Consider the following 14,158-nt stretch of genomic DNA (forward strand, 5'->3'; position numbering starts at 1 on the left):
ACATTGACAAGAGACAAGTGTCGTGAAATAAATGGCAAGTCACTTTGTATATGTTAGATCAGAGAAAAGAAAAGAGAGACAGGGAGGTAAAAAAGCACTCCTCGAGAACCAATCTCACATGAAATGATTCCTACTCACCCCTTTCCAGAGGCTGACAACCTCTATTCAGTTGATCCCTTTGTGCTGACACTAATTATGTGCGAAACTAAAAAAGACCCCAGTGTGGTACAAATTCAGCCCCCCCTCCCTCCTTTTCATCGGATACCAGATCCTGGCAGACTTACAATGTCTTAGTTCTCCTCGTGTGAAAGACCCAAAAAGAAAACTAATCCAAGCGGCATTCAGCAGGCTTGTAGGAAGTGCAAGTTTCCCGGGCTGCATGCATGAGCGCTGTCCTCCTCTCTTCTCCGTTACTCTGCATTAACTGCTATGCCGATCTGTGGGAGAGATGAGCGGGGGAATAAAACACGCACGGAGGAGGGAATAATCCACTCCAAATTATTACTCTCCCTCTCTTTCCTCCCTTCTCGTCAAAGACTCCAGATCTGTCGACACAAATCACCATCCATAACCAAAAGCGATCACTGATCTGCACAATGTACATTGAGTGAAGCTCGTTGGAATTCTGTCAGAGGACGTTTCTTCACAATCATGTACATGCAGAAGCTGTGGGATCTGCATCATACAGCTCTCTTTTTCCTTTTTGTCTTTTTTTAAGTTGTTTTTAGAGTGATGGTATCCAAAAATCATGGGTGGAAGTGTTTCTACAAAGACTCAAATCTTCAGCAAGGTCTCCTTTGTGTAAAGCTCATTTCCTGTGGGCTGCGGAGCTTGTAAATGCTGAGTCTGAAGGCAGACGCGGTGTACATGGAGAAGAGAAATGCTCAATCCCTTGCAGCAGACTAGTGCACTGGCAGTGCATGCACCTTCTGTTCACTGAGTGTCGTAAGCCACTCACAATTCAGCCCAGGCGCTCTCTCTCTCTCTCTCTCTCTCTCTCTCTCTCTCTCTCTCTCTCTCTCTCTCCCCTCTCTCTCTTTGAGACAATTTTAGATTTGGAGAGGCTGGTTTTAAACTGGGGTTTAAATAAAGCACACAACTGAATCATTACGCCCCTTCTTTTTTTATTATTATTTTATTTTCATTGTTTATTTATTGTATGTTTGTTTGTTTATTTTTCTTTTAAATGATAGTTTACCCACAAATAAAAATTATGTAATGTTAATTTTGAGTTAAATATCCCCATAAAAAATTTTTTTAAGGCAGGGTTGGATAGTAACGAAATACATGTAACGGGAATACGTATTTAAAATACAAAATATATGTAATCGTACACTGTCCACTACTCTTACAATATAAATCATTGGTATTTAGAATACAGATACATTCAAAATGTATTTTTATTACTGAAGAGATTACTTTGCATTTTATTGTCATTTTTTTCATTTAATATTTAGTCATTTCAGATGGAAAACATATAAATGATGTGATCCAAGTGCATTTGATCAGTGGTGAAACACTTTCTTATGATGTGTTACATTTATACGAGCAGACGTTTGGAGCACAAGAAAATAAACCTTGTGTAAATCGTCAGCTTTACGCTGAGCTAAAATGCCATTTTACATGCACATGTTACAAATCACAATCATATTTTTTTATCAAGAAAATTCACATTGGATCATAATTTCTTTTTTTTTTTTTCTAGTAAGACCATTGATAATAGGTCAAAAATCATATATTTGGTAATCATTTTTTTTATTTATTTTTTCCTATAAAAATATCTAAAAATCCTTAAAACAAGATCAATTTGACTGATCTTGGTTTAGAAACAACACTGCATATGATATTTGTTTTTTTTAGAGAATGTATTTTTAATGTGTATTTTGTCTTACTGTACTGGCAGAATTTTTATACTCAAAACAAGTGAAAAATCTACCAGTGCTGAAGAAGTAATCCAAAGTATTTAGAATACGTTACTGACCTTGAGTAATCTAACGGAATACATTACAAATGACATTTTACAGCGTGTATTCTATAATCTGTAGTGGAATACATTTCAAAATTATCCCTCCCAACCCTGTTTATATATTTCTATTTTCAGTATTGATTGATGTGTATCATTGATAAATACCATTATGTGCCTCTCTCACTTGCCAATGAGTTGTCCCAGAATAATACTAACAGGGTCTTTGTGTTTGTGGCTGAGCATGTTTCCTCTGAGCGAGATTTTTCCCAGGCTCAAATTGGACCATCAGAGTTCAGAATCTCATTGTACTGAAAGCATTGCCTTTTTAGACTGTTAGCTCGTTGAAAAATGAACTTGTGTGCAGTCACCATGGTAATAGCATCATGCACCATATGTCATAGCAGTTAGCTGGTAGTACATGTAACCTCGGACACAGTCCACAGCGAGGTGACTCCCCTCTCCTCCCCCATATGCCTAAACCCCAACCTCATGTGCCCTCATTTTCCTAATTCTACAAAGAAATAAAACAACAAACACTAACCACTAAATTTACATTTCATAATACAGTCTGCCCAGGCTTGTTTATCATGGCCATTTCAAGTCCTGCCATCCAGTTGGAATACAGATATCATCTGTTGCTACTTAGCTAGGTTTACATAAATATTCCACTCAGGAGCCTTGTTGCAGAACATGGTGGATTTCAGTCCCCGGGCTTGTCATTTCATTCTGATTAATTTTCAAGGACAATGAGCTGTGACAATCCGGTACATGAAGCTAACATGCGTCTGTTGGTTTTCCTCCATTCTGATTCCTGCCATCATTTTAAGATCAGTCTTTTCCTTTGCTCAGCACACTGTGAAATATTAATTCATCTCATACAGAATATATGCCACACATAGTCTCCTTAGTCTGCTAATTGGCATAGGAGTCTGCAAGCAAAGGCAAGCAAACAGTGTCTTGGTGGCGATTTCTCAGGGCCAGCAAAGACTTCTCTGCTTTCCTAACATGCCAAATAAATACATATTTTTCATTCTTTCATTCTCAATCACCTTTTTGCCTATTTTTGAATAGCTTTCCACTCTTAATTAATCTACAAACAAATAGAGAAAAATGTAACGTTTATCCAGTCAGAATTTATTGCTTGATTCTTACAAGCGAAGCGTGACAACTGTTTAACTAATCCCATGCCCAAATCCAAACTCGTTAACCGAAGCAGCGCATTTCTTCAGAATCCCTCAACAGTGCAAATGAATGAGCAACTAAAGTCAGATTGTTCGATTCATCAGCCAATCAGATTGATTTATTTGTTATTGGTGGGTGTTATCTTTAGGATATGTCCCAGTCGAGGCCTTCTAGCTGGCCTTGAGTGAAGCAATCAAGCTTTAAGTGATGTACGTAATTTAAGAGCGAAAAGCGCAAGATCTTGCTGACGAGTTGGCTGACATCACTGCTGGTATTGTCGTTAAGAAAGAGATCCTTATGGATTTAAAAACAAGAGATGTTCTGCATTGTTACAGCATTATCAAGAGTTTTCTAAGTGTACAATAGGCTGCTTGAGCATTTAGAATCGGATCAAGTTTTGAAAAGTAGTGCTGCGTTCCATTCAACTCGGAAAGTCGGATTTTACAACTTTACAACTTGTAGGCTCATGCAGAAAGTCTCAACTCCAATTTCACCGAGATGCAGGTGCATGATGTAACACAAACATGTCGACACTCAGGAAGATTTACAAAGTAAGTGATAAACATTCACTTTTTAAGAAATATTGTTAATTTCCACATTACATGATATCAAAGCTTGTTTAACAAACACCTGCAGAAACAGGTGTATAAAACATGGTAAATTATAATCTCTTTTGATAATCGTACACCTGAAGCACAAATGCTAGCACTAAAGCATTGTTTATCAGTTGGGTTGCTAGGAGATGTCTCTAATGAGTGTCAACCCCTGCTAAGCTAACGGGAGCGTTGCAGTTCTGAATATCGGGAATAAAATGCATTTATGTCGGAGATATGACGTAGGAATGTCCCACATCCAACTTTAATGGGACACAGCAGAACCGTGTACCCTGACGAAACACAATTTATTGCAAGTAACATTTAAATCGCGAATATTATTAGATCGATTTTTTTCAGGTATTATAGACCTCCTTGGTAGATTCATATGAAAAATTATGGTTTTTGAAAGTCTGTTCAGGAGACGTTCATTTCACAAAACAGTCATGCTTCAGTTAAAATTAGACTTGCTTGAGCATTAAGTGTCGTTTCAAGTTCTGGCTATCGTGCTATGTATATATATATATATGTTTTTAAAATGTCAGTTGGTATTACTAGTAAGCTGTGACATAATGTATGATGCCCAAAGGCATAGTGTGTCTTATTCATTCTGAAACTGTGTTTTCTTAATGGCTCAAAGAAAAAGTCCAATGCATTGAGGAAAAAAATACACAAAGCTTTTTTCTCAAGACAGACTTGAGATAAGTCAGGGCTATTGACAGTCCAACTTTAACCCCGTTATTCTTCAAAACAAACTTTCCACATCAACATTCAAATTTGTTTTCTAATCACTAAGTTTTCATATAAAGTACCAGCATTCCTCTACTCTTTCAAAAGATTGTGCCTCAAATCTATTACTTGTTTCACACCCTAAATTATCAGCAAATATTTGATGGATGTGTTGAGGTCTACAGGCGGAAGAAATAAGCCTATGACCGTGGTCGTCCTAAGGTCTGATCTGTCTCTGCTCCACCTTGCCCATCACTCTTTACCTGAAATAAATGGGTGCACCATCAGCTAATGACTTGCTGCCCTGTAATGACTTGACACAGTGAAGAAGAGATGGGGCTATCAAACCATTCCTCTTACTGACTTTAAAGCGCTTTGGCTCAAGTGAAAATAGACCAGAGATGGTTCTAGTGTTAATGGGACTTTCTCGCATTTTTATTAGTGTAAAAATGTTGAGGAGCTTTTGCCCATCTATTTGATCTTATTTATTTGTTTCTTTATTTATGCTATTATTCATTTATTTGTATTTTTAAATAGCAAGTAGCCTTTTTTTTTTTTTTTTTGCATCCTAGCCATAAACCATGATTTGCTAGCTGCAGTTCTAGAGTCAGTTTTTTCCGAAAAAGAGTGTAATATTTTTTTAAATGTGTCTTGTACAGTCATATATATATACACGGTATATATGTATTTATTTATTTATTTTTATAGACATATAGATGGCATCAAACTAACGGACATGGACTAAAAGTCATTAAAAATATGATTTCATGTGGTTTTTAAGAGCAAAATGTCACCAAAGGGTTACTGCAATTGTTAGTTTTTGAAGGAACATAATTATGGTTAAAATAATCTGCAAATGCTTCTTGCTTTTTTCACAGCATAACAAAGTATATATTCTACACCTCATGTAATTTATTACTCATTGTTTAACCTCGGAAGAAGTATACCTACACTTAGGGCTGGGCGATAGAGCTAAAAATGTATCTTACTTTTCATATTTAAAATAGATGTATTGAACTCCTCCCCAGCCCAATGAACAGATCCAGGACAAAATAGGATGGCCTGAAATAATTCTGATTGTTAATTAGATGTGCATTTTGTTTCTGTGCAATACACCTGATCAACACCCTGTTGTGTTCCATTTTAATGTTTTCTGCATTGTTAAGTGTTAAACCACAGGTTCCATTTTGCTCCAAAGATGAAGCTAAGCCAGTGAAGCCCTCTAGCATATATTTTGGTTCTTGCCAATGTAATCTGCTCCCCTGCTATCATAATGGATACCTGCTCTCCTTGCCTGATGAGACTTAAAATGGCCACTCTTGCCAGGCAGAACACAGCATTTAGGGATGTTTTCAATCAATTGCCCTTCTGTGGATTAGCAGTCCTGTCAGAGAGGTCTACCTGCCTACCTCAGTCATGCTGCAGAGATTTGCATGCAGACAAGCACACAGTCACAAGTACTACTGACCAGGGGAAGCATTGCCTGCGATGTCTGGTATTTTTCCTTTGTTCTTTTTTTGGGGATTATAGACCGCTGCAAAAGAAAGGAAAAAAATTAGATCGGACTCGTCTACCGAAAATCTCACCATAACCACTGGGCTAGTCACATATGAGAATAAGAGTCACTTTCTCTCAGTGGGCCATATGGAAGTCTTTTTGGAGCCAATGATGACTCTTGAGTGACCCTACTGTCTGCTCATTGGTGAAGTATAGTGGCTCTGAATTATAGGCTCTCATTTATGCAATTGGTGTACTTTTGAGTTTTCAGAACCAAACAGTGTGAGAGATAATCACACATCTCTCTGTCTTACGCTATCCCTTCAAATCTGCTATTGTCCTTAACTCAAGGCACTATTTACTAGGCATGTACAGAGTTTATGCCTGCATAAAGCCAAAAAATTATTAAATTTTTTAATTATTTTGTGTAAATAAAATATTTTGATAGTATGAGTATTGCACTCTCTGTTCCATTTGATACGTTTTTTTTACCATAAATAAATCCATTCCGTTGGGTTCCACAGATTCCCCCGCAAAAATCAGCACAGCAATAGTAAAGGAAACATGATGTGTGCAGATTCTGCTTGGTCTTTTCAAATACTTTACCAAGCTCTTTATGTGCAGAATAGTGGATTTTGAAGTGTTTGCCCTACAACACTTCTAGCAGTGCCCTTCAAGTGTGCTAAAATGTAATTTGGAATTTGCTCCCAGGATCATCAAAGTGACATTGCCTCATACAAGTAAGGTCATATTAAAAGTCCACTCTATGTACATTATTGTAGTTTAAGTTCATTAAAAATAATACATGATAGCAACCGTATTTCTGTCATTGCAGATTTGCCGTGTAGACAGCTTTTGTAATTATAATGGGAGTAGTTGTGTCACTTTTAGGCTAAATAGAAATGCAATACATCTTTAGAAGAATACCACCAGGAACTAAAAGAGATGTGTGATTCAGCCAAAACCAGTTTTATTTTTGTTTAAGCAAATAAGCCATTAGGCTATCACTTTCAAAAAAGTACCATGGTATTACCATATTCTGGACATGTAGGCTTCCATGATAACCATTCAGAACCATGGTATTACTATCTTGGTACCATTATCAAACCATGGTTCTGCCACATTACTGCTGTAAGGTCCTAAATATTAATCACAGCATAGAGTAAAATAACATTCCATTAATATTAAATGAACCAATCAAGTAAAAGTTATATAGAGAGTATCGGTTCTAAAAAGAGGATGATGAGGTCAGAGAGGAAGCAGAAGAGATGACAGGATGAAGTAAGGGAGCAGAAATGAGAGAAAGTGAAGAGAAGAGTAATGAGACAGGAAAAAGATTAGCACAGTGTGCAGCACTGTGGTGTTACAAGGGTAATACCATGGTTCTGAATGATTATTATATTCATACTGTATTTCATGATATTGTCATGGCACTCCAAGGTGCTTAAAAAAATTCCACGGTTTTACTATATCACATGTCAAAAACATGGCATTAACACAGACCATTTCTAAAAACATTGTAATACCATGTTACTTTTTGTGAGAAAGAAAACTGAATAGGCTATTATTTGTGAAGGAAAAAATGTAAATATTAGGATATGTTTATAATAAAAGAAAATGCTACAAATCGTAAAAAAAAAAAACATCAGTCCCCTTTTTTATCCTTCCACCCCTGCACTTGCTGTGCTTTGTGCACACCAACGCATTAAACCAACATGTGGTGATCAATTACCAGCATGTAGCTAAGTTTAAACAACACATCACAAAGTACAAACCCTAATCTCTTGGTGTAATATTTATTCCATCAGCCAGACTGTGTGTGCAGTGGTGGTTTGTGTGTTACAGTCTGTGTGCATTATGCACATGTGTGTCTCATTCACAGATACTTGTTACTGCACTCATATGTGACAGTTCCATTGCATAATGTATGATAAGTGAACACAATATCATCATAATGGGAAACAGGTAAAAACATCATAAACTACAAGGATTTTTTGCTTAAAAAGTTTTACCACATCAAAATAAAGCTGATGGAAACGCAAATTATCGTTAAAATTTCACAAAGTTTCGGCATAATGTTTTTCCGTTTAACTTTAGCACATAAACTCTATATCAGTACTTCAAAAGTACAAATAAAACACTTTTTCTTGAGAAAATTGCCATTAACGCAAAAATGAGTTTTCCCCAATTGTTAGCCTGTGTTTATCATGACGACAAGGTATACATCCTTGAAAGCCAATTTTTTTGTATGTGATTATGGATTGATCTTAACAGCATATACTGTAGGTCCGATGCTGCAAACTTGACACTTCCAGGAGTGCCAACACAAATAATGCACTTCGACAGGTGCATTGAGAACAAATTAGTGGCCACTGTTTATGATTAATTTAATTAATCTGTTTATTTATTATAGTTGCTTTTCCACATCATTCAAAATAATAGACGGCAGTCATGGAATTAGCCCATAATGCGATGCCTCCCCCAAAAAACATAATTTCTGTGCACAAAGATATTTTAAATAAAAAAAGGAATACACAATATTTGGAGAAAAGCTTCAGTTTGCTTTATTGGAACACTAACATAGCCCAATTCTATGACATTATTGTTTAGTTTACTTTTGAAACAATGCCAGCAAAATTATCTGCATTAAATTAAATGAATTACCAAATGAAAAAAGCATGAAATTAAAGGAAAATAAATACATTTTAGACCTATATGTGCCTTTTAATTACACAAACTTAAATTAGATTTACCCTGTTCTGCAGACAAAAAAAGTTGGCTGAATGCCATTCTCAGAATGTTCTACACTTTTTCAAAACTATAAACTTCCAGAACTATTTGTCCAATGTTGAGTTCACTTTCAGAAAACTAGCTTTTGAACATTTAAATCTAACTTGCTTTACCTCTGATCGCATTTGCTGAGCATCATCAGAAAATGAGTATTATGAAAATTATATTATGACACTGAAATTAATTTTATATGATAATCAAGTTCAGTTGGTCATTAAAAGTTGCTGGACAAATGTCCGGGACATAATGCAGTTGTGATGGCGATGCTTCAGATTTGAAGATTGTTCAAAATAGCCTGTTGAATATAAGGAATAAATTATATGTAAATCCTGATATTACACCACATAAATATTTTTTTTTAATAACTGTGCACACCGCATATACACATCGAAAAGTATTTTCTTTTATTATAAACATATCCTAATTTTTCCATTATTTCATTACATCACAAATAATAGCCTATTCAGTTTTCTTTCTCACAAAAAGTACCATTGTTAATGCCATGTATTTGACATGTGATATAGTAAAACCGTGGTATTTTTTGAAGCACCTTGGAGTGCCATGACAATATCATGAAATACAGTATGAATATAATAATCATTCAGAACCATGGTATTACCCTTGTAACACCACAGTGCTTCACATTGTGCTAATATTTTTCTTGTCTCATTACTCTTCTCTTCACTTTCTCTCATTTCTGCTCCCTTACTTCATCCTGTCATCTCTTCTGCTTCCTCTCTGACCTCATCATCCTCTTTTTAGAACCGATACTCTCTATATAACTTTTACTTGATTGGTTCATTTAATATTAATGGAATGTTATTTTACTCTATGCTGTGTTTAATATTTAGGACCTTACAGGAGTAATGTGGCAGAACCATGGTTTGATAATGGTACCAATATAGTAATACCATGGTTCTGAATGGTTATCATGGAAGCCTACATGTCCAGAATAAGGACCATTTTTATTACATTTAGTAATGAATTAAGTAATTATGAACAAATCTAATAGATTTTAAGACTGACACTAGTAGTCTTACAGGGGATAGTTCATCCAGATAAGAAACTTCTGTAAATATTTTCTCACCCTAACGTTGTTCCAAACCCGACTTTGTTTCTAATGTGGAAAGGAGACTTTAGACAAAATAACAGCCTTAGACACCATTCACATTCATTGTATGAAAACAAAAAGTACAATGAAAGTGAATGGTGACTGAGACTGAGGGGTGAGTAAATGATGACAAATTTTGTATTTTGTAACATGTTGCTCCAGTACTTGGGCTGCAACCCTGCCCCCTGTGTCCAGTGTCTCCTTCTAGAAACAACAAGTACCATGGTTGTGAAGATCCAGAAACTTTTTATTTTTATTTTTATTTTTATTTCAGCTAGCTCTATTCCCTTGTCTGCCTATGCCATGTGTTTCAAGGCTTATTGATTTGTCTCTCTAAGCAACTCCATCTCCAATGAGAGGTTCTTTAGGTGGACTTTAGCTGAGGCCTGCAGACCAAAGCTACTTTGGTGTGATAAAATTGTGTTGCCCTCATTCAACAGAGCCACACTTCATGTTTTTGAGCCTTTAATGAGAGTCCAATGAGTGTGCTATCTTCAATTATTCTAAAAATGAATTGAAGGCAGTGTTCAATGTTTATGTGTGTTGATTTGTATATATATATATAGATTTGTATCGATTTTTGATGGTTGAATGGTTTGTTATGTACATTGATGATTCACTGGACTCTTTAAAGCGATCATACAGATCCCATCATTCAGAGGGTTCTTTTTTGAGTTTATAAGTTAGAGTATATATTGTAGTTTGTAAGCATACTTTATACTGTAAACTGTTCCCCAATCTAAAACGAATCAATCTAAAAATAATTAAATCAATAAAAAAATAAAACACTAGGCTATAAAAACAACTCATTCTGAAACCTTATGACATAACAGAGATTAATGACCACCCTCACGTCAACACATCCATGCCTACTTTTACACTTTATCACCTACTTATCCCACCCTGCCACGGTATAGCAATAAAGTGATATATTGTTATTACAAATACCAATTAATTAACAATAAATATAAGGGGGATAGGGGATTTTTGTTAAACGTTGTGTTGTTACTAGGGGTGGGACTCTCTAGACACCTCACGATCCGATTCGATTGCGATTCGATCTCCAAAGTGCGCAACATACCCCGAAAGCCCTGGTTTTCAACAACCGAGTAAGGACGCAAATTCTTGGCAATAAATAATATAATCTTAGCCTTTTCGGAGCTGGGTGGAAACTTTGACATCGGTGCTCGATTGTCATCTGGTTCGCAGCTACAACCGGCAGGTTATTTTCTTCCTCCGTGTGGAAACGTGTAATATGGGTTTTCATGTTTGTCGTGTTTCCAAAATATTTTATTTTAGTTTGACACAACTTGCGTACAATGTGGCTCTTGTCTAACTCACGTTTCCCTTCGTCTTCATAAAATCCAAAGTGCTTCCATACACTTGCTTTTAATCCTGAGGGTGCCGGTCGAATTTCCTGCTGAGCCATCTGTGTCTCATCTTAAGTGCATGCCAAAAGACTGTCCAGGCGCTGTAGTTGCACACTTACGAGGTGCGTCTTTTGCGTTCCGTCAACATTACGTTAGCAAGAAACATTCAGAAAATCGATGCTTGACATTTGTGAATCGATTCAGAATCGTGCATGTCTACATCGTGATGCATCTAAGAATCGATTTTTCCCACCACCCCTAGTTGTTACTGGCTGAAAATTGTATTCTCACATGGAATTCTGAAGAATCCCAATGCAAGGAAATAAAGTATGGTTGTATTTTATTTTCAGTGTGGTGGCAGATCACATCAATGCAAAATAGTGTGTTTGTGAGGCACATTTACTGCAAGTTTACAAGAAACAAATAAATAAAAAGAGTTGTCCTTTAGAGAGAATAGATACTGTATGTTATGACTGAGTTGTTGCAGTCAGTACCTCATATTTACATTCAGGTTTGGCCTCTACAGGGATTCCAGAGAAATGCATCCAGGAGGCTTTTATTGTGCCACTGGGTCAAGGAGTTTACAGCAAATCTGTGCAGATGAAGACAGTGCAATTCAGGACACATGTTATGAGCTGACATATAAGCTGTATTTTTATTTATTTATTATTATTATACATTTTTTATGACAGTCATTTACTTATGCCTAATTGTGTAGTTTTGTACTGTTGTAGTTCCATATGAAATGAAGAACAGAGTGAGATTGTCTCATATGTTTTTTATTTTGTAATTGTATTTTATTGATTATTTCACATGATGTTTTGTAATGGCATGTTGTCACATTTCCTTGGATTACAGGATTCTATATTCACCAGCCTTGGTATGTTTTTGGCTTAAATATATTCAACAATTTGAAATAATCCCACTTCAATCTCTCTTAAAAATCATCAAGGAAGACAAGCACGAAGAGCCATTGACAGCGAGTCAATTTGAAATCAGCATAAAACATATGCCTGATGGTGTTCTGGCAATCAGCTCTATGATCAAAAAGGTTTGATGGACACTCCATCAAACATCCAAAATGAACCACATCCCAAATGGATAATGCTTTGATATGTAGGCTCATGAGGCCTCATAAGATCAATGTTCAAACAGGCTATTTTGTCTGTCATTACCATCACAATGCAGTTTGTCATTACCATCAAATACTGTCATGGTTGCCTATAATCCTGCTTATGAATCATCGGTTGAATCATTCTTTGATGCATTATTTTCCAGGCTCTCTCTGACATTGTCAATATTGTATTTTTTTTCTTCATCAGTCTTTAGAAGACACTGTCACTGTTTTGTCACGTAACCAAGTTCATGCTAGTGGACAGGTTTTAATGTTGCCTGACAATTATCAGCAATTCCTATAAAAGATCCTCTGTTGTAATGTGTTAGTGAGCCACAGTGGTGGCTATAGAGGGGTCTCTGGGAGTATAAAGTGGTTTATCCTTAATTGGCCCTCTGCCTTCGAGAATGTGGAGGTATGACGATAAAGGGTCAAGCCTAAGTGAGGCTTAAGCCGCTTGGAGGGAGGGAAAGAGTGAACCGTGGTTTACCATGATTTACTGTAGAGCCTTCACCAGACAGCTTATCCCATTTTGTACAGTCACTAGAGTGGTATGGAAATAAGAGAAAATTAATTGAAAAGAAAATAAAAAAAGGGAAAGGAAACACATAGAGATGAGGTAAGGAAAGGAAATAAAAATAAAATAAAGGGAAACTATTAGGAAGATGAAAAGAAAAGGAATGAAAAGAAAAGGAAACAAGGAGAGATGAGGGAATGGGAAGAAAAAGGAAAGGGAAATTAAGATTAGGAGGTGATGGAAGAAGTGGAGGAAAAGAGAAGGGAAAGGAAGTACAAGAAGACTTGAAAACGTACAAGAAGAGAGGAAATGAAAGAAAAATAAATTATAAAGGAAAAGGAAAAGGTAAATGGGAAGGGAAAGAAAATGAAAGGGAAATTATTAGGAAGAAGGAAAGGAAACAAGAAGAGAAAGGAAAGGAAAAGATAGGGTTGGTATGGTGCAGTGGTTAATAATCAAAGCTGGCAACCAGAAGGTTGAGGGGTCAGATCACACAAGGAGTGAGTCATGGTCCATCACCATGGCATGGTACTGTTCTATTGTGATATTGTGTGCAAGATGTGGAAGCAAATTCCACTGGCCATGGTCGTGTGCTGAGAAATAAAGATTCTATTATGTTCTGTTCTATTCAGAGAGGCTAAGAAAGGCCAGCAAAGATAGAAAAGGTTAGAAGGAGGAGGAAAGGAGTTTCAGAGAAAGGAATAATGAAAGGACTGATGACAGGGATGTTGTAGTAAATTACTACAACTATTTGGAAAGACAAAACCAACTCCAACAGTAGAAACGGAACTGCACTGTGATACCTGTCAGCCCAGCCTATGCAAGCCTGACAACAAACACTTTATCTTTAACACACACAAATCAAGTTCAGCTATGAGTTAGTAGAATCAGCATGCTCGTGTCACTGGTCACCAAAGCATGAGTGGACTTCATCGACTCAGACATTACCTCCCTCAAGTAGTGTAAACCACTCAGGTGTGTGTGCTAGAGAGAGGAAATCTAGCTGTATCCCTGGAGAATGTGTAGTGATGTAAGTGCTCAAATAAGCATCTCCCAGTTGCCCAAATGGGAAAATCAATAAAACCTCATCTTTACAGGTTCGGACGTTTGGCGGGAGGGAGAATGTGTCACTTCGCACTGCTGTGTGAGGGTTTCCGTAGGGACTATGCGTGTTTCAACACCTATATATGTTTGCGGCTGTCAAGCTCCTCATAATGCCCAAGTGGATAAACCCTCATCTGTTCTATAGCTGGGACTGAATTAAAGTAACTAGAAGTTGAATGAGAAAG

General features: G+C 36.6%; 2 protein-coding genes across 6 annotated transcripts in view; one reads left to right on the forward strand and one right to left on the reverse strand.

The window, feature by feature from the left end:
* The window catches only part of LOC127643738 (leucine-rich repeat transmembrane neuronal protein 1-like), a 168,587-nt gene extending 167,666 nt beyond the window's left edge, over positions 1-921 (reverse strand). For 2 of the 3 annotated variants that reach the window (XR_007970567.1, XM_052126593.1), the window contains exon 1: positions 139-921. The gene's annotated coding sequence lies outside the window, so the exon portion shown is untranslated. The remainder of the gene's footprint in view (positions 1-138) is intronic. The other variant, XR_007970568.1, reaches the window with a different exon arrangement.
* LOC127643737 (catenin alpha-2-like) overlaps positions 1-14,158 on the forward strand; it is a 661,581-nt gene that overhangs the window by 444,244 nt on the left and 203,179 nt on the right. The gene's annotated exons all lie outside the window — the stretch shown is intronic.

Source organism: Xyrauchen texanus, chromosome 5 (assembly GCF_025860055.1).
Source record: "Xyrauchen texanus isolate HMW12.3.18 chromosome 5, RBS_HiC_50CHRs, whole genome shotgun sequence".
Taxonomy (NCBI): Eukaryota; Metazoa; Chordata; class Actinopteri; order Cypriniformes; family Catostomidae; genus Xyrauchen; species Xyrauchen texanus.